This window comes from Pimephales promelas, chromosome 11 (genome assembly GCF_988280905.1).
Source record: "Pimephales promelas chromosome 11, fPimPro1.hap1.1, whole genome shotgun sequence".
Lineage (NCBI taxonomy): Eukaryota > Metazoa > Chordata > Actinopteri > Cypriniformes > Leuciscidae > Pimephales > Pimephales promelas.
In genome coordinates this window covers 33,077,579-33,099,661 of record NC_142779.1, presented here as the reverse complement: position 1 = coordinate 33,099,661, position 22,083 = coordinate 33,077,579, and the positions used below count along the sequence as shown (strand labels likewise).

The window sequence follows — 22,083 nt, the reverse complement described above, 5'->3', positions numbered from 1 at the left end:
CCCCTTCCTTCTTAATGCCCTGAGATGGTGGAGATGGGATTTTTTAATTCTTTAGCTATTTTCTTACAGCCACTTTCTATTTTGTGACGCTCAACAATCTTTTACTGCACATCAGAACTATATTCTTTAGTATTACTCATTGTGATGGATGATTAAGGGTTTGGGCTTTGTTTTTCAATTAAAGATGTCCTAAATCTGAACTGGAAGAGGACGTGTGTCTTTATCGTCCGAATGCACGATATTTTACCCCCCACTTTAAATTATTTTACTTCAATGAAAGGTTTAACTTTTGTGAATATTTGCAATGAACGATAAAAAGGATAAACAATGCAGATTTATTTTTACAGCCATCTTTGTTCATATTTACCAGGGTGCCAATAATTCTGACCACAACTGTAGGTTAAAGTGTCAGAGTCAAACGCAGGTCACTAATAAATCAGCTTTAATGTAAAATAATTTATATCTTAGATATAATATCTTTTGATATCAAGTGCCTACGTTTTTGCAGAGACGGTTGATACTGTTCACTCTTTTTTGAATGTGGATTAAAATGATGGTGCATTACACTCCGACGCAAGTCCTTATCAGTATTTCCACAGTTTGACATCTCAAAGTAATTCGGCCTATGCAATACAGCCTTAGAAGAACAAAGCTGTATTAAGCTTTTAAATAAATAAATAAATAAATAAACAAGCAAATACATTTTTTCAAAAAGTTTCATGCCATGTACACCGCTACTGTGTACCACCAATGGTAAATGTACTATACCACAGTTTGAGAACCACTGGGGTAAATTGGGTATAGGTTATAGAAAAGTGTAACTGTTATATAAAAAGAGATATGGGTATAAAAAAAAGGATATATCAATAGGATACAGAGTATAGAAAAGGCAACAGAGGACATTAACCAGACAATAAACTATATAAAACCTGGATATAGTAGGTATGTAGCTACACATATGCGTACCAAAAAACAATATTTGTTGTGCATGTGTACTGAATGAATACAGCATTGTTTTAACCACTGAAAGTGTGGAACTTGTCTGTGCACAAACATTTTGCGAATGCAAAAGAACTGTAGCCAAACATGTAACATGCTAGAAACATAATAATCACTGCAATAATGATCCAATCATTGACTCCTGGAAAAGAGAAGTGGTCCAAGAATTGAGCCCTGTGGAACACCGCAAAGAAGGGGGGCAGTAGATGAACCAAAGTTCCCAAACTTTACTGAAAAACATCTTCCAGACAAATATGACTTAAACCACTGCATTAGAGACAAGAAAGTGAAGAAAAAAAACACAAACAGGCATGCTTTTATAAAAAGCATAAAGGCAAAGTCTGAAAGTACCAGACTCACAGAAGAGACTAAAGACAGGAGTCATAGACAGCAGCGGTCGGGGACGAGGTATAGGACAGGACAGACTCACAGACGAGAATAAAGACAGGAGTCATAAACAGCAGCGGTCTGGGACGAGGACAGGACAGACTCACAGACGAGACTAAAGACAGAGGATGTAGATAGCAGCGGTCGGGGACGAGGAAAGGAAAGGACAGGACAGACGAGACTAAAGACAGGAGTCATAGATAGCAGCAGTCGGGGACGAGGACAGGACAGGACAAACAAGACTTAAAAACATGAGTCATAGATAGCAGCAGTCTGGGACGAGGACAGGACAGGACAGACGAGACTAAAGACAGGAGTCATAGATAGCAGCAGTCGGGGACGAGGACAGGACAGGACAAACAAGACTTAAAAACATGAGTCATAGATAGCAGCAGTCTGGGACGAGGACAGGACAGACAAGACTAAAGACAGGAGTCATAGATAACAGCGGTCGGGGACGAGGTATAGGACAGGACAGACGAGACTAAAGACAGGAGTCATAGATAGCAGCGGTCTGGGACGAGAACAGGACAGACTCACGGACGAGACTAAAGACAGGGGATGTAGATAGCAGCGGTCCGGGACGAGGAAAGGAAAGGACAGGACAGACGAGACTAAAGACAGAAGTCATAGATAGCAGCAGTTGGGGACGAGGACAGGACAGGACAGACTCACAGACGAGACTAAAGACATGAGTCATAGATAACAGCGGTCGGGGATGAGGACAGGACAGACGAGACTAAAGACAGGAGTCATAGATAGCAGCGGTCTGGGATGAGGACAGGACAGACGAGACTAAAGACAGGAGTCATAGATAGCAGCGGTCGGGGACGAGGACAGGACAGGACAGACTCACAGACGAGACTAAAGACATGAGTCATAGATAACAGCGGTCGGGGATGAGGACAGGACAGACGAGACTAAAGACAGGAGTCATAGATAGCAGCGGTCGGGGACGAGGACAGGACAGGACAGACGAGACTAAAGACAGGAGTCATAGATAGCAGCGGTCGGGGACGAGGTATAGGACAGGACAGACGAGACTAAAGACAGGAGTCATAGATAACAGCGGTCGGGGATGAGGACAGGACAGGACAGACGAGACTAAAGACAGGAGTCATAGATAACAGCGGTCGGGAATTGAGGACAGGACAGACGAGACTAAAGACAGGATTCATAGATAACAGCGATCGGGGATGAGGACAGGACAGGACAGACGAGACTAAAGACAGGAGTCATAGATAACAGCGGTCGGGGATGAGGACAGGACAGACGAGACTAAAGACAGGAGTCATAGATAACAGCGGTCGGGGATGAGGACAGGACAGGACAGACGAGACTAAAGACAGGAGTCATAGATAACAGCGGTCGGGGATGAGGACAGGACAGACGAGACTAAAGACAGGAGTCATAGATAACAGCGGTCGGGGATGAGGACAGGACAGACGAGACTAAAGACAGGAGTCATAGATAACAGCGGTCGGGGATGAGGACAGGACAGGACAGACGAGACTAAAGACAGGATTCATAGATAGCAGCGGTCGGGGACAAGGACAGGACAGGACAGACGAGACTAAAGACAGGAGTCATAGATAACAGCGATCGGGGATGAGGACAGGACAGGACAGACGAGACTAAAGACAGGAGTCATAGATAACAGCGGTCGGGGATGAGGACAGGACAGGACAGACGAGACTAAAGACAGGAGTCATAGATAACAGCGGTCGGGGATGAGGACAGGACAGACGAGACTAAAGACAGGAGTCATAGATAACAGCGGTCGGGGATGAGGACAGGACAGGACAGACGAGACTAAAGACAGGAGTCATAGATAACAGCGGTCGGGGATGAGGACAGGACAGGACAGACTCACAGAGAGACTAAAGACAGGAGTCATAGATAACAGCGGTCGGGGACAAGGACAGGACAGGAAAGACGAGACTAAAGACAGGATTCAAAGATAGCAGCGGTCGGGGACGAGGACAGGACAGACGAGACTAAAGACAGGATTCATAGATAGCAGCGGTCGGGGACAAGGACAGGACAGGACAGACGAGACTAAAGACAGGAGTCATAGATAACAGCGGTCGGGGATGAGGACAGGACAGGACAGACGAGACTAAAGACAGGAGTCATAGATAACAGCGGTCTGGGACGAGGACAGGACAGGACAGACGAGACTAAAGACAGGAGTCATAGATAACAGCGGTCGGGGATGAGGAAAGGACAGGACAGACGAGACTAAAGACAGGAGTCATAGATAACAGCGGTCGGGGATGAGGACAGGACAGACGAGACTAAAGACAGGATTCATAGATAACAGCGGTCGGGGATGAGGACAGGACAGGACAGACGAGACTAAAGACAGGAGTCATAGATAACAGCGGTCGGGGATGAGGACAGGACAGGACAGACGAGACTAAAGACAGGAGTCATAGATAACAGCGGTCGGGGATGAGGACAGGACAGGACAGACGAGACTAAAGACAGGAGTCATAGATAACAGCGGTCGGGGATGAGGACAGGACAGACGAGACTAAAGACAGGAGTCATAGATAACAGCGATCGGGGATGAGGACAGGACAGGACAGACGAGACTAAAGACAGGAGTCATAGATAACAGCGGTCGGGGATGAGGACAGGACAGGACAGACTCACAGAGAGACTAAAGACAGGAGTCATAGATAACAGCGGTCGGGGACAAGGACAGGACAGGAAAGACGAGACTAAAGACAGGATTCAAAGATAGCAGCGGTCGGGGACGAGGACAGGACAGGACAGACGAGACTAAAGACAGGATTCATAGATAGCAGCGGTCGGGGACAAGGACAGGACAGGACAGACGAGACTAAAGACAGGATTCATAGATAACAGCGGTCGGGGACAAGGACAGGACAGGACAGACGAGACTAAAGACAGGATTCATAGATAACAGCGGTCGGGGATGAGGACAGGACAGGACAGACGAGACTAAAGACAGGAGTCATAGATCACAGCGGTCGGGGACAAGGACAGGACAGGACAGACGAGACTAAAGACAGGATTCATAGATAACAGCGGTCGGGGACGAGGACAGGACAGGACAGACGAGACTAAAGACAGGATTCATAGATAGCAGCGGTCGGGGACAAGGACAGGACAGGACAGACGAGACTAAAGACAGGATTCATAGATAACAGCGGTCGGGGACAAGGACAGGACAGACGAGACTAAAGACAGGAGTCATAGATAACAGCGGTCGGGGATGAGGACAGGACAGGACAGACTCACAGAGAGACTAAAGACAGGAGTCATAGATAACAGCGGCCGGGGACGAGGACAGGACAGGACAGACTCACAGAGAGACTAAAGACAGGAGTCATAGATAACAGTGGTCGGGGATGAGGTATAGGACAGGACAGACGAGACTAAAAACAGGAGTCATAGATAACAGCGGTCGGGGACGAGGTATAGGACAGGACAGACGAGACTAAAGACAGGAGTCATAGATAACAGCGGTCAGGGACGAGGTATAGGACAGGACAGACGAGACTAAAGACAGGATTCATAGATAGCAGCGGTCAGGGACGAGGTATAGGACAGGACAGACGAGACTAAAGACAGGAGTCATAGATAACAGCGGCCGGGGACGAGGACAGGACAGGACAGACGAGAGTAAAGACAGGAGTCATAGATAGCAGCGGTCGGGGACGAGGACAGGACAGGACAGACGAGACTAAAGACAGGAGTCATAGATAGCAGCAGTCTGGGACGAGGACAGGACAGGACAGACGAGAGTAAAGACAGGAGTTATAGATAACAGCGGCCGGGGATGAGGACAGGACAGACTCACAGACGAGACTAAAGACAGGATTCATAGATAGCAGCGGTCTGGGACGAGGACAGGACAGGACAGACGAGACTAAAGACAGGAGTTATAGATAACAGCGGTTGGGGATGAGGACAGGACAGGACAGACTCCCAGAGAGACTAAAGACAGGAGTCATAGATAACAGCGGTCTGGGACGAGGACAGGACAGGACAGACAAGACTAAAGACAGGAGTTATAGATAGCAGCGGTCGGGGATGAGGACAGGACAGGACAGACGAGACTAAAGACAGGAGTTATAGATAACAGCGGTCTGGGACGAGGACAGGACAGGACAGACGAGACTAAAGACAGGAGTTATAGATAACAGCGGTTGGGGATGAGGACAGGACAGGACAGACGAGACTAAAGACAGGAGTTATAGATAACAGCGGTCTGGGACGAGGACAGGACAGGACAGACGAGACTAAAGACAGGAGTTATAGATAACAGCGGTTGGGGATGAGGACAGGACAGGACAGGACAGACTCACAGAGAGACTAAAGACAGAAGTCATAGAAAGCAGCGGTCTGGGACGAGGACAGGACAGACGAGACTAAAGACAGGATTCATAGATAGCAGCGGTCGGGGACGAGGTATAGGACAGGACAGTCGAGACTAAAGACAAGAGTCATAGATAACAGCGGTTGGACACGAGGACAGGACAGGAGACTGACAGAAACCCAATAGAAACCCATGTTAACATTCAGGCTATGCCATCCCTCCTCTAAAAAGCACAAACCCCTTCATTAAGATGACGCCGATTTGGTGCAGAAGGACTTTTTCTTGTTATCTTGTGTGCTTATTATTTTAATTGAAACAAGTCAACCTTTTCAGAGCCCCCAAAGGCGTAGAGATAAACCGAAAATGGAAAAATGACTGATATTAAAGAAAAAAAAATACTCTAAAATTCCACATTATGAACAAAATTGGAAAGGGTGAGAGGACAGGTGTGAAGGCGTTTGTTCTCCACACTCAAGGTAATTAGCTCAAATTATACATACAGCATCATCACAAAGCAAATAGTAAAAAATGTATAATCAATTATTTTAATCAGTATTTTTTATAGATGGTTATAGAATTCAGTTGTCATTCTCGATTATAACTGAACTGTGTGAACAAAATCGTATTTAGCTCTAAAATAGGAGAGACAACCATATTGTGCTCCTGTATAAACATAGCCATTTTCTCTTTCTTTAAGGGATCATGCGTGGGGTCAGAGGTCACTCTTCCGCTGGAACTCAACTCGAGTCGTGTACGGCCAATACCTGAAGCCAGTGATTATAGTTTATAAAAGTTATAAATATGGATATTTTTCTTACAGAAACCCATCGCTTCGCCTCAGAAGCCCTTTTTTAACCCCCTGGATTTGTATGGATTACTATTATAATGGATGGATTCACTTTTTTGGGCTTCAAAACTCAGGTTTACTCCCATTATAAAGCTTGGAAGAGCCAGGATATTTTTTTAATATAACACCAATTGTGTTTGGCTGAAAGAACAGAAGAAAGTCATATATACCTACTGTAAGATGGCTTTAGCGTGAGTAAATTATGGGATAATTTTCATTTTTGGGTGAACTAACCCATTATGTCTTTTACAGAAACAAATTAAAAAATGAAAGACGGAGAGAGAGAGATTTGGTCATGTAGACTCAATATCACTCAGCCATTGCTCGTCCAGGAAATTGCATCATATTGTTGATTTAAGCATAGAGGGGGCAACGCTTGCACTGATTGCTACTAAACGACAAAAGCTGAGGGTCTTGCAATGCTCTTTAAGAGCGGTTTGAGTGATTGCTTGTTGTTAAAGCATGACATTCTCTAATAAAGGCATTCTGTCAACTATATTTGAAGACAAATGACACTTGAGCCAACGCCAGGCCAAAAATACAACAAATCATATCGGAGAGAGCAAACACAGAGGAAGAAACCTGCACATGGATGGTTGGGAAGAGCAAAAAGCAGTCTTGGATTAAAAGGATAGTTCACTTAAATCTGCAGTTCATAGTTTTTCCTCTTTGTCGCCATCTCTGTTTGAAATCTGCTATTGCAGTTATTAGAGGAATTATCAACTTTACGTGGGTTGTGCTTCGGCACGGCACAGCGCGGATGAATCCAATGTTTTGAGGAGAATGTGCGTCTGTCAGTCGCCGTGCCGGTGTGGATACTGGCATTCAGAATCACAGATTATTCTTTTTGGAAGTAATTTTCACCAGAAAATGTCATCTGAACAATTATGTAACATCCACTTTTGTTCTGAGTCCAGTGGTGGGCGGTCAGGGCCAGCAAGGCCTTCTCTGACTTGCATTTAAATATTTTTTTTTTCTATGAATGAATATTAAATTGTTCCCAAGAGCGTGATCTATGTCCATATGTCATATAAGAAACTGTGATTATAACAGGTTGAGAGCTGAAGGTCCAACCACACAACTGTTTGATGCTGTTTGCAAATGCTTGTTTGAACTATTGTTTTAGGAAACACCAAATCGTTGAACTATGTGAGTAACAACAGAACTTCTGGCAATAGTTGACTAAAGATGCTTTTGGGAAACGCACCCGTTCCTGTAGGCTATACACAAACAATTTGTCTGTACAATGAAAGTCAGTGGAATCCAATGTTGCTTGGTTGTTTTATTTTCCAAAGACGAAATTAAAGTCATACAGGCTTGGAACAACATGAAGGTGAGAAAATGATGACGGAATTTCCAATTTCGGGGTGAACTATGCTTTCAATATCACAATGTATTTCATTGCCTTCGTAAAATACGCCTCTTCCTTCTTTATTACACACATCGCTGCTATATTTCTTTACGCTGTAACACCAAGCGGGCTTTGATGTCGGAGCAACTGGTCTATTTCCATTCAGACTATTTCTACTGATTACACCAGGAATAGCAATGACTGCGCTGACAGTTGGGAGAAAGATAAGCCCGTAGCGAGCGCAGAGCCACAGTCAGGGCAGGTCGGGGGTGACGTGTGCTGTCGTGCTGATTTCCATAATGTCTCTCATTGTTTTGCCTGCCTTCCAGGATGATAACAAATGAGTAAATTCCCCCTTTGTCATGTTTCATCACAGCAGGAGTCAGTTTCGCGAGCGCATCTCGACGTGCCTGGACTGTCAGAGTTTTTCGTCAGTCGGCGAGAGTGACAAAAAGCAATCATCACCGCGCCACTGGGCCTGATTTTAAAGCAATGAGGCCGAACTCTAGAATACTACAATTCAAGCCCTAGTTCGTTTAACTCACAGATTTCCAGATATTACCACTCGTGTGTCCTTTAAGAACTACAGACTGACTTTTGTTCCAGTGGTATGAACCAGTAGTGTTTTATAATGCTATCTGATTTTAAGTGTTGACTATAAATCTGCTAATAGCCAGATAGCGGTGTATTCTTTATGCATCATTAAAATAATGTTGTCAGTAAGCGTGGAGACTGGTATAGAGCATGAGATTTTAAAAGCTTAGCTTTTAGTGTGCTACAAATTAAAAGTGCTCAAAATTGGCTGCTGGGATAGTATTTTTAATTTAATAGGAGTGGAGGCTTGGACCTGGAAACAGTATTCGATAAGTCATAACTTAACAAAGAAGATGATATTTGCTAAATATGCAGTAGGATCCAAAAGTCCATTAGTTTAAATGCTTCTGCATTACATTTTTCAAAATGAATGCTTTTGTTCCCAATACAAATTAGCATCACAACAATTAGAATGATAAGTTGAATACTATAATTAACATGAATTCCAGAATGGCTTAGTATTTTGCATAAAGGCACTACGAAACTGAAGTAGCAACAGATCTTTTCTTCTGTATTGTGATGTATAGCTGAGTGAGAGTAACAAATTATCAAAAAGCTTTTCGATTGGATATTGAGATGTTGGTGTTGCACTCCACAATAAACATAAGCTTACTGTCAAATGTGGAGTAATGGGGTTTAAGCAAATATAATGATTGGAGAAATCTGGAAAATGACGTTTTCTCTGGAATTTCGACACTTTGAATAAAAATTAGGAGGTCAGAAACAAATGTTAACATTTAAAATGCATAGATGTTTCAGTTTTAGGCACCATGAAATTGGTTTGGCTTTTCATCGCCATAGTAACTTACGTGGCTAACCTGGGCCGGGGCAGGTTATGTTCCAGGTAAGAGGTTGCAAAACTAACTTGGTAACATGTTTGTGAGTGTGTGCTGCTGGTGACCAACAATGGACTCATGCTTGTGTACACTCTTTTGTATTGTGTTACATTTTTGTGCTTCCTTGTCATTTGTACGTCATCTTCACTTTTTTCACAAAGCATTATTTTGCTTCACTTCTGCTATGATAAAAGAGACACTCTTGCATTGCATGTTCGTGCATTTTGGGGGTTGGAGCAATGAAGGGTGGGGTGTGTTTGTTTGGTTTCAAATATGAACTGTGTTTCAACAACGATTTCGAAAAATGCATACTGCAGCTTTAAATGTTCTAGCGAGGAGATTACAGCTCACTCAGGGGAGGAGCTAAGCTCATAGGGCCAATTCCATCACTAGTCATGGGTGGGGCCTGTTATACAGTGACATCACAATAGAGTGGTGCAGGTATGATGTTGATTTTTGGCAAGGAAAAAGACATTTATTTTCTTGTGATATTACCATCGATGAATAAACATGAATGAATCAATAGAGATACTCATGTGTGTCTGTGTTTATCTCCTAAATTTATAGCCGCGTCTCCGCCATTTTCAAATATAACGACCGTGTCCTCTCCCGTGGCATCATGGGATAGTTGCATCATCGTATGCGCACTTCAGAATCTCGCCTGAAGTAGTAGGTCATCCGGGTACTTTTCACCTACTGTTTTTCCAATTCTATGATTTCGGACATACTACTCTGCTCGCGTACTGTTTTTCGCATACTATATAGTAAGGAAGTATTCAGTTTCGGACGCAGCTACTGTTTCTGATTTATGAGGAAAATAAAAATTGGAATGGATGGATTTTTAACATAATACGGTGGTTGTCTACACACACTGCAGATTATGTTCAAAAAGTTTTAATTCATAAAACCTTCAGCTTATTTCCAGGATTTAAATTCAATTTTGGAATCCCAAATTTCTGATGTGGACCCAGACTTTTAGGCCTTGTTTACACCGGGTATTAAGATGCGTTTTGGTCGATTGGATCACAAGTGGACAACTCTAAATACAGGGTCAAATGTATTTTGAGGTTTTCCACTTTCAACGACTTCCAGAGGTAGTCGAAAACGCATTCGACCAGATTGTATTCATAGTGTAGACTCTCATATGATCAAATGTGTTTAAATATCCACAAAAGACGCCTAATCTCCACCTACAGATCTAATGCTTAAAAACATCATGGGAAGCGCCATGTTAGGTTTAAAATGAAAAACTTAGATTATTTTTTCCATTAGATAAAAAGATTTGGAAAAAAGCCATATAATGTTTATCTGCTCTAAGGCTGAATCCCAATTCTCTGTCTTACCCCTTCCCCTTCGTCTTACCCCTAGCCCTTGTCCCTCGAAACCGAGTGGTAAGCGCTAGTGCAAACATACCCCTATGAAATGAGACCACTCGGTTACGTCATCTTGCGTCGTACTTAACTGGCGGCTGTGTCACCCGGGCAACAAGTGTTGATTTAAACTTCTCGAAACTTTCAAGATGCCGTCAAAATGTCCGGGATTGGGCTTTTGCTTTCTGCCTTCAATATTCATTATGTTACATGCACAAGGTGTTGTTTCAATCGGACTGAAATCTTTCATTTAAATCGGTGAATCTGAATGTATTGTTGATCTAATATTCCCGTGTTTTCGTCTCAGTCGGGATCCGTTTGAAGCTGAATGCATCATCTGAGAAGCTGATCACATACGTGTCTGTGTCAAATAATATAACGTTACACATAATGAAAGGCGACTGTAGAAAGCAAAAGCTGAATCCCGGACATTTTGGGTGATCTTGAAATGTGGGACTGATTGTGCAAATCAGCAATGTAACGTTAGCATAGCCTAGCGTAGCAAAGTAGCGATTTTTAAAAACTTTAAAAACGTTTCAATAAACAACATAGTTGCAAATATATATGTACATAATTGTGTAGAGCACAAAACAAGACGGTCATATTTTTATTTTTTTATCAATCATTTAAGCGAAAAAACGTGCATTTCTTACCCCTTGGTTTCAAGAAAGCTCGCGAAAATTCTTGGTCTTAAGGGGTATATACCCCTTCACCTTACCCCTACCCCTAGATCAAAATTAGAATTGGGATCGCCCTTCCTCTCACGTGAACGCGCAAAACTAAGGGGAAGGGGTAAGGGGAAGGGGTAAGACTTGTGATTCAGCCATAGACCCACCCCTCAAAGAATTCAAGACAGAAGTGGTTGAAAGTGTACAAAAGAGACAGATTAAAACACACTTGTAAACGGGAATGTGTCTCCCTACTTGTGATCCGATTGACTAAAATGCATCAGGCCTCAGACTCGATGATACACTGTAAATTTGAGTTTAGTTATTCTGATTTCTTTATTCAAATAACATCATGCAAGATCTTTTCATTCAAAGAAATGACAAAATTCAGATGACTTGCACTCAAATGAATCAGCCAGGCCAATGTAATCAGAAGCTGCTGAGGCAAGTTTTAAACAGAAATTTGGTTATCTTTATGAAAATGCTGTCTCACACAAGTATGTTAAGCTAAACAACAAGGCTGTCATGGTTCAGTGCACATCTTCTGATGTTGGGATATTTTCTCTCATTGAACTTCCAAAAATGTCCAGCAGAAGCTCTGCCTTCATCTGAATGTCAGGCTGCAGATATCAAATTTCATCCTCGAGGGCCGGTGTGTTTATTTGGAAAGCTGACGCAATGTTTGACGTCTGTGTACAGCTGCTAGAAAAATGTGCACTGTAAAAAAAAAAAAACCCTTAAATTTATAGGTAACGGCCTGTATTTTTACAGAATTTTGCCAATATACAGTGAATGGCTGTTATTTTACAGATATTTGCTGTAATTTAAAGGTCCACTATTAAATTTACAGGTAATCGCTTGTATTTTGGTTTTACATAAAATATTACATAACATTTTACAGATTCTTTCTGTGAAATTAGAAAACACAGAAAAGAAGGTATAACTGCATTTAACATGTTTCCCTTGAAGATCATTAAGCATGTGGGTGTTAAAGTAAGTTTTAAGGTTAAATAATAGTATTTACAGTAGGCAGGCCTATTGAATCATTATAGTCAGTAATCTTTTAATCTAGTTTTAATCTTGTCTTGCAAATAGATGCTCATGTTGATCCTCATTTGTATTAATCTTCCCTAATTTCAAGTATATTTTATGTCTTTAATGAATATTTTCCCAAATCTACGTTGCTGCACATTGCGTGGCTTTGTGTGCATATGTGTGTTGTGTGTGCGTTTGCTCGCAAACGCACGATAACACAGATTCAAATTATCCGCCATTACTTTTTTGTCAGATCTGTCGTCAAGTTGTCAGGGCAAGCGGGAGATTTGAATTCAGTCTACTCTCGTGAAGTGTGATGACAGTGGTTCAAAGCTACTGTATAATCGTATTTGTCAGGAGCAGCCGTGAGCAGGAGCACTGAAGAAATGAGTTATAGTCCGGGTGTCAGTCCGTTTTCAGTGAGCCTGGTTCGTCACAGCGGACATCATGCCAAACAATCACATGCTGAGGCAAGAGTCTCATACATACGATATTTTATAATTCAATTGGTGTTCATAGACATTTTCCAACCAAGCGTTAGCATTCATACAGTATGTTCAGTCATAACTGTTGCCGAGAGCTGGAGGGCAAAACACTGCAGCATGTGTCTTTCATCTGTTTTAAAAAAGATCATTTGAACCCACATCTCTAAAGACCTAAAACAAGCTTTAGTAGACTTGTTATGCGTATCAAAGTCCGTCCAATTGTGTATAAAATCTTTGTTATGATAGGGCGGGACATTTTGAAACACTAGACAACACAATTGTGACCACGATTGTGTTAGTTTCCACCCATCTATAGTTTTTGTGGGGTTTTTTTGTTACTAGGCTCTGTCATTTAGAGACATGGCTTTTCCTATCACTACTATCTTAATGACACATATCTCTACCTTCCACTCCAGCCAGATGATCTGAAGGTAGCTGCTCGCATCTCGGCCTAGCTGGATGAATGACCTTCAACTTAAACGAAACCTTGCCAAGACAGAACTGCTTATGGTTTCAGCCAATCCATACTTGCTGTGATCCTGCTGATTTGCCTTATACATCATTAGGAGGATCAGGCCCTTCTTATCGGAGCTACACAACTCCTCCTAATGCTATCTTGGCAGGCTTTCCAGCATCAGTCAAACCTCTGCAACTGAACCAGATGCTGCAGCAAGAGTGGTCTTTAAAAGTAGCCCTATACCTCAACTCAATACTTTAGATCTATGACCCCGTTTACACCTGGTATTAAAATGCGATCTGTATCCAGATAAGTTATCCGGATAATAAGTACTGATTCCATTTACACCTGGCCACATAAATGTGTTTTTGCAAAACGGATATAAATCCGATCTTCACCTCCTGCGTTATATGCAGATTTATTGGATTGCAATTGCACGCCACCAAAAACAGATCTGAGCGGCATTTTATTGATCATCAGCTAATTTCCAAATCCGAGACATCAATAAGAGAGAGTGGCAACAGGCCTGGTAAGATAATTTCGTTTCTTTACTTGAAGATGTGTTAACTGCGTCTGTGACTAACTTTCACTTTTATTTGCGATGTTTGCACGTTGAATAGACGCTCAGCTGCTCATCTGCGGTGATGCGTGTCGCATCTGAGGCTATAACATGACATAGCCTATATAACACGCTCTCACTCGTTTATTTTTTAGCATTTTTGGAAGGAGTAAAATATACATATGTGGTTTCAACAACCAGATTGCGTTTACACCTAGTAAAGATCCGGACACAATGCGAGCCAGACTACCTCCAGATGTGGTCAGGCAGATCCGATCACGATCCGATCACAACGCGTTTACACCTTGCATTAACATGCGTTTTTTATTATCCGGATAACTTATCTGGATACAGATCGCATTTTAATACCAGGTGTAAACGGGGTCTATGTGTCCCACAGAAGCTTGTGTTCTGCAAGTGAACGATGCCTTGTGGTGCCATCATCCCAAAGAGACATAACCACTTTCACTGACCTTTACCTGGACTGTTTCCTGCAGGTGGAATGACCGGCGCAACTCAAGACATTTCCAAGAAACTGCTAAAGATCCATCTTTCTCATTAACACTTGACCCAATAATACAAAAAAAAAAAAAACACACTACATTATGTGTTCTGTGCTTAACTATCTGTCACTGCACTTGTTGCTTCTATTGTTTTTGTTTTTTTTTTGTTTTTTTTTAATTGGTTAGTCACTTTGGATAAAATGTAATTGTAAATATTTGAAATAATAAGGTATATTAGAGTACAATTGTCTTTTAATGTGGATATTTTTATATGTTCTAAATTATATACACCAAGCTTCTATTCCCTATCAATCACTTATCTTGATGTTCAGTGTTTGTTCAATTACTAATACTGTAAATGTGCAGAAATTGACTATAAATTTGCAATTATTAGGTACTTAATTAGAGCTTGGTCAAAGATGTTAAATTGGATCTGTACAAATAAAAATTGTAAATTTACAAACATTGTATTTAAGTACTTATTACATTTTTTTTTAGATAATTTCATTGTTATTTTTATTATATATTAAAAGAAAATTACTGAAGAAAGACAGCATTAGTCAGTATTATATAAAATAAGTTTATAAAACCCTAAATTTACAGTTTAACCTGAAAGTTAAATGTCTTTTTAATGTGATTTGACATCATTTATTCGTTTTTTCCACGGTTTAATAAGCCATAATCAACATTAATATACTGTAATTTAATTAATTTTGAATAAAGTAAATTCTGTATTTTTATGGTTTTTGCATGTAATTTTGTGAAATGGTTATTTGCTGTAATTTAACGGAATCAGTCTGTAAACTTTGCTGCAAGAGATTTACCCTTTTTTTTAACAGTGTGGAGTTCGCAAAAATAGACAAATGCAGTCTGTTTAAAGAAATAAATAAAGATTGCATGTCTACATTAGTATTGTGATAAATGTGGTGAACATAATTTCTAGGTTCACGTCTACTCAACACAGGGTGCAAATAATTACACTGCAAAGTGAAAAACTGGTTGACCGGGAGAAAATCAAAACCATACCTTGACCTTGATGTTGTTGTTGGTCCCATTACGCTAAATGCAACCAACAAGAACATTAACCCCCAGTTTCGGAGCTCCCATTACGTCTGCTATCTGAGACCTTGTGTCTTGGTTACACTGGACCATGACAGTGGAGATTGCTTGAGCCATCTAAAATAAATTTATGTTAAGAGTAAACTGAGCACAGGGTGAAGTGAAAAAAGGGGAGAGATGCATAAAGAGTGCAGGTAAGGGAGAGTCTTACTGAATCTCACAGAATTTGTTCCTGCAGTTTTATCTCACTGGAAATTGAATCTTTAAAATGTTTGCTTCAGTTCTGTGTGTGCACCGATTGAACACTGATTATTACACGATTTACATTACACGAGAGTAGATGTTAAAACTTCATGCTGATTTGTACTTGGCTTTCGCCAAGATAAGCAGACATTCTGTCCGGCGTTAACGGCTGCACTGTACTAGGTGCGGCTGCAAGTACAGTGTGGTCTACCCAGTGGACCAACACGACAACCATCTGTAAGCTGAGTAGGGGACATCTCTAGGGTCATCAAGTGGACACCTTCCGTCCTCAGTGTTTCGTCAACTAGCCCACGACACCTCAAGAGGGTTCGACAGTGACTCTGGCGTCCCAGAGTCACCCCCCTCCATCCCCAACTCAACTCAGCCCAGCTTACTGACCTTAACATCCCTACTGCTGTTGAGGTTACTCCTTCCTCGTAGTTCACGTGACTTATCTCACGATCTCTCCGCAACCCAACCTTTTGCGCCAACCCGTTTGACTAAAGCTGTCGAGCCCTACTGTCTTCGTTAAAGTAGGTTCGGTGGCAACGGTTCCGTATGGCATACTACCTACCGCAAAACATAATATCTGAACAAATACCAACCCTCATTCACGCAATATACCCAGGAACGTTATGACTGAAAATACTATGCAAACTATACAAATAAACCAACAGACTCTTCAAGTTTTTCAAGAATTCTACAAAACCGTAGCGTGGCGGCCTGTACACAGCCAGCTAGAATTTTCCATCTCAATCACAGACAGTTGCGTCTGCTTTCTGGTGCTTCAGATAAGTTCTTTACTGTGCGATGCAACTCTAGAATGCAACTCTGAATCCGACGTCTCTGAGGAACTATGTTGTAGAGTGTGCCACAAAACCTCGACAACCCACTTCCACTGGATAAACCTGGACTCTCCATCATCACTGTTCTGCTTCAGTGGCCAGATGAGCAATGTTAACTCTATCAGTAGAACAATGTGTGCTGACCCATGCCACAAAACAATATCTGGTCGGAGATTAGTGGTGACAGTCTCAGGTGGAAAAATAAGCAATTGATCAAGATCAGCCAGTGTTTTCCAGTCCCTAGCAGCTTCCAGTTGTCCTGGGCGAGAATTGGTTTTAACATCTTTTTGTTTGTGGTTGCTCGGCTGAGTGGAGGAATATTGTCTTCTGTGTGTAATATTTTGCTAGAACAGGTGGCAACTTATTGGTCATGTTACACTTGCCTTCTAAAGCTAAAGCCAAACATCACAGTACTTGGTCATGGCGCCAATTAAACCGACCTTGGCTAAGAGCCACCTTACATCCTGTCAAAATGAGCCTTAATGTAGCAGGTGATGAACACAAAGGACAAGAGGGATCCTCTCCTACCCAGAGGTTGTTTCACACACTCCCATTTCATCCACTCTCCCTGCGTGGCCTGGGAAATGGCCTTTATACACCTCATCCTCTCCTCCTGCTTTCGCACCTCGTTGACTACCAGCTTCCTCCTTTGAACTGGGCCTGCCTTGTGCCATTTAGGAGGAGCTAACCTCAGCTCAAAACACCCTCTTCCATGCTGTACCTGTCCCACAATATCACCAATTTGAATGGCAGCCTCTGACTCTAACACAGATTTTTTTGCTGACCACTTTCTACCACTTTTTAACACAGGTGCTGCCTCCCTTACACATTTGTCGCCCTTACACACTTGTCGATTGTGACTCTACTAAGGTCATTTCTATTCCAACCATGGCGCACTTAAACTCTTAGTTTCAAGCAGAGATTGGTAGCTGCAATATTCCTTCACCCAAACCCAAAGTCCCAACCATTTCCTGATGTATGAACTTATTAACGGTTCCAGCTTATCCACTGTTGTCAAAGAAACCTCGTACACAGTCAGTGGCCACAGCAACCTCGGCAGTAGACCAAACTGAGAGCACCAGGGTTTTAGTTTGCCTGGTAAAGCACAGCTGTTTATGCTCTTCAACCCTTCCACTGCTTGTTGTCTAACTTCTCCCACTCGAACTGTGTCCTTTAGATCCCCATCTTACCATCTCCCAAGACTCTTCACTGGCTTCTCAGAAACTGTTGGTATTGCCTCACCATTAATGAAGAATGTTTTATCTACTACCTTCCTTTAACTATCGAGATACTCCTTGATTTAGAGGGCTTAAATTGCATTCGTGCCCATTCAATATTATCGGTTATCTTACCCAATAACCGATTAGTGCACGCTACTGTTGTAGTCATGGTTGTCATGTCATCCATGTATGCTCTGGTTGGTGGTAGTTGCATCCCAGAAGCCAAACGCTCTCCTCCTACTACCCATCTTGATGCCCTAATGATTACTTCCATTGCCATGGTAAAAGCCAGTGGAGAAATGGTGCATCCTGTCATTATTCCAACCTCTAAGCATTGCTATGTAGTGCTGAATTCTGGTGTTGAGAAACTAAATTGCAAATCTCCAACATAGGCTTTCACTAAATTTGTCATTGACATTGGTACTCTGAAAAATCAAATGCTGCTCAAAGAAGCTCATGTGGCACTGAACCATGCGCTAGCCAAATCAAGGAATGTCACATGGAGCTCCTTCCTCTCCTTTATAGCTGATTGAATTCATTGCCAGATAACATTGATGTGTTCTAAGCATCCTGAGAACCCTGGAATGCCCACTTTTTGAACTGAAGTGTCAATGAAGCCATTCTTTAATAGGTAGGTGGACAATCTCTGAGCAACAATGTTGAAGAAAATCTTACCTTCAACATTTAATAGTGAAATAGGATGAAACTGACTGATGCTGTAGCATATTTTTCTTTAGGTATAAAGACTCCACCTGCTCTGCAGGTACAGTATAACCTGTTTGTCCCATGCCACTTTTATAAATTTCCACAGAATTCGTAGAACTCCTGAATCACTCTTGTACACTCTGTACGGAACTCCATTAGGCCCTGGAGATGATGAAGCCCTTGCCTTTCTCACAGCCTGATCTGCCTCTCTCCACTTAGGTGCACAGACCTCCATTTGGTATTCTGGTGAATTGGTAGGTGTGGAATTGACATAGGCTCATGCCTTTTTGCATCTGTATGCGTTTCCACCAAGTATCCCTCTAGCTCAACCCTAGATGCTTTAAAAATGCCATTCTTCTCACTAGTGAATAACTTCCTTACGAATTTGAATGGGTGAACAGAACAACTTTTAATTCATTTTGGTTTCCTGCAAAATTTCATGCTTACATTGGAAGAAAATGTGCTGAAAACGAGACTTGAAAAGGCTGATGCAAGACTGTAATTTTCATTTGATTTACAAAAATTCTAGGGTTTCTACCGGTGATCTTCAATAACACCCAGAATTCAGCATGAAGTGAAAAGTAACACACCTTGAAAGTCCTGCCCGTAAGGCCAGTTCACATCAAGAGTGATTCCTTTAACTATTAACTATGGATTCTAATTATAAGAGAATAGTGAGTACACACTACATGTATTAAGATAACGACAAAGAGGAAAAAATATCGTTGGAATCAATTTCAGAGCATTTTTTTTCCCCAGCTGAAGAATACTAAAAACGTTGACAGCCAATCAGAATCGATCTGACTTTAAAGAGCTAGAGGATTTAAAGCAGGAGACAACATAACTGATTTTAATCAAAATTGTTAATATAACTAAGTTGACATAATTTTAAGACTTAATGGGGTAGTATACCCACCGAACACATCCATCAGAGCCCACTGTCAAACAAGCGTACTTTGAATGGCTTTTGCGCTCTACTGTGTGCGTGCTAGATATCTTTTGACGCAGACTTGACCCTCTTCTAGTCTTGCTATTGAAACTATTGAAAGTCAGTGCAATCCAGTGTTGTTTTAAACCCATTATCATGTTTTATTTTCCAAAAAAATAAAAGTCATACAGGATTGGAATGAATAAAGGTTCGTACAAATAAAAGTGAGTAAACATGTCTTGACCTAGACTTGGATTTGAATGAGCTGGTCTCAACTACAACACTGGTTATAGGCTCATTCCGATTAAAGGTGCAGTAAGCGATTTCTGAGAATCATTGTTGAAATGTTTGAAATGAATGTTTTTGAAATGTGTGAATGAATGAAATGAAATGTTTTTAGCAGTTGTAAAGTAATTATTCAAAATAAGTACCTACTTAAGAAAGTATGCCAGCCATGGCTCTTTATCATAGCAGAAGAAAAGCAAATAAACCTTTGCAGAAAAAAAGCTAAGAAAAAATGTAAACAGAAACACAGAATGATAATACGGGAATACGGATAATGAATATAATGAACCTGTAATCCAGCAATTTGTAATCAAATTGACTGTGCGTAAAAACATCAGTTCAGTTCGCAACCATAATCTTGTAGCGAAAAACTCACTTGGACAAGAATAGTAATCCCCAAAGACAAAGTAAAAAAAAAAAAGAGAGAGAGAGAGAGAGAGAGAGAGAGAGAGAGAGAGAGAGAGAGAGAGAAAATATATAATCCAAACTAGGGCAATCCAAACGAATTAAAGTTGATGCTGGCGTAAAGGCTGTGTCGAATGCAGAGATTCCGGGTAGCACATCAAACAAACAGTCGATGAAATCTATATAATGTACAACATGCATTACAAACACACTGTACCTCAATTAAAGACCACAAGACGGCTTAAAAGTTGAGCTTTAACTCAAACACCTCACTGTAAAAAAAAATGTGAGCAGTCCACAAAGTTGAAAAACCACAAGGCTTAAAGGGCTACTGCTTACTTGCTTATAAGGATATTCTACCACCCTCACATGAGGCCATCGCCCCCTGGTGACCAGGAAGATAATAATAATAAAACAACTATATTCTGCCTGTAACAGTGCAAATATGCTAGAACTGCTACAACCTTTAAGTTAGGTGTAAGGTTAAGGATGGAGTTTGGCCTATTAATTGATTTCATGGAATGTTGTTCCAGGACCAACAAAGGTTATTGAACCAGGAACAGGTACTCATGACTAAATCGCTTGGGTCAAAAAATGCTTTAAGTTAGGATGTCATGTCATGCCCACCTGCTCATTTTGTCATGAAAACAGAAAGACCACACCATTTGATAGTGAGGTAACATGAATTTGAATGAAACCATCTTTTTTCCCCAAAGCATTTCTTATTAAAGAAATCCACAACCAACCGCCAGTAGCGAGGACATTCCCTGAATGACTAAAGAAAACGACTCTTCTTAGCAGCTTAGGAAGAGGAAAATCTACCTGCCAGCCATCTTATAATGAAATGTGTGTTATTTACAGATAACATGCCGAGACTGTAATACCGAGAAAGCAGAGAGAATAAAAGAGTGCAAGATAGACGAGGCAGAGTGCTGTCAATCAAAAGAGGGGTGACCGGGGTTTCATGACCAGCCAATGATTTGTGTCCGCCTGGAATGGCAGACGGCCAGATCAATCTAGGCCGCACACAGCCAGTAATATGAAGACAGATTGGCTTAATTCTGTATTGCAGCATCTGAGAGAAATAGAGTCTGGGGAGTCTTTAGCGCTGGAGCCAGACAGAACCAAGGAGGAGAAGAAAGGAGACAGAAAGGAGGCAGGGTCAGAAGAATGTTTTACGAAGGGAAAGATGTAAATGTGAAACCAGAATGGGGAAGACTTGAAGGTTTGGACAGAGATGGCTCCTCATAGGGATAAATCAGCAGGGTCAACTAGTCGATTAGTCATCTAACACGTGACTATACCTCATCACAAGGATGTCTATAATACATTAAAGTGATAGTTCACTCAAAAATGAAAATTCTGTCATTTACTCACTCTCACGTCCTTTCAAACCCACAATACGTTATGTTTTGAAAACACAAATGAAGACATTTTTAAATTGAAAAAATGTCAGTCTCTCTATTGAAAGCTCAAGCAATCAAAATTTTTTAAATTAATAAAAAAAAATTAAATAATATAAACAAACGTAATACTTCAGGACACTTGGATTCATAATCATGTGAGTTAATTTTTATGATGTTGAAGCCGGGTACTCTAGTCAAGTTTAAAACTATTGGATCTGCCGTAACCAATCGCTAATGTTTGGTCGTGACGTATGACGACTCAAACTAGCGCACGACGTCAACATCATCATTCTCAGCCACTCCCTCTGTTCGCTGTTACACCACAACCACAAATTCAGCGGAAGTACGTAGGAGGGCGGAGCCAGGCTAATAGTTTTGTGCAATAAAAATAAACTTAGCTTATATCTTTGGGTTAACGACATTACTGTCGATTCTGTCAGATCCAATGATTTATTTAAAAGTAAACGACAATGAACTTCTGAATTAAAATTTATTTTATTTTGGGGGAAAAATAAAATTCAATGTGACGCTCTGTCCAGGTGTTT

The 22,083-nt window shown here is 41.3% G+C and overlaps 1 protein-coding gene across 1 annotated transcript in view; it reads right to left on the bottom strand.

Annotated features, from left to right (window-relative positions):
* Positions 1–22,083, bottom strand: part of prkn (parkin RBR E3 ubiquitin protein ligase) — a 157,168-nt gene that overhangs the window by 118,563 nt on the left and 16,522 nt on the right. The gene's annotated exons all lie outside the window — the stretch shown is intronic.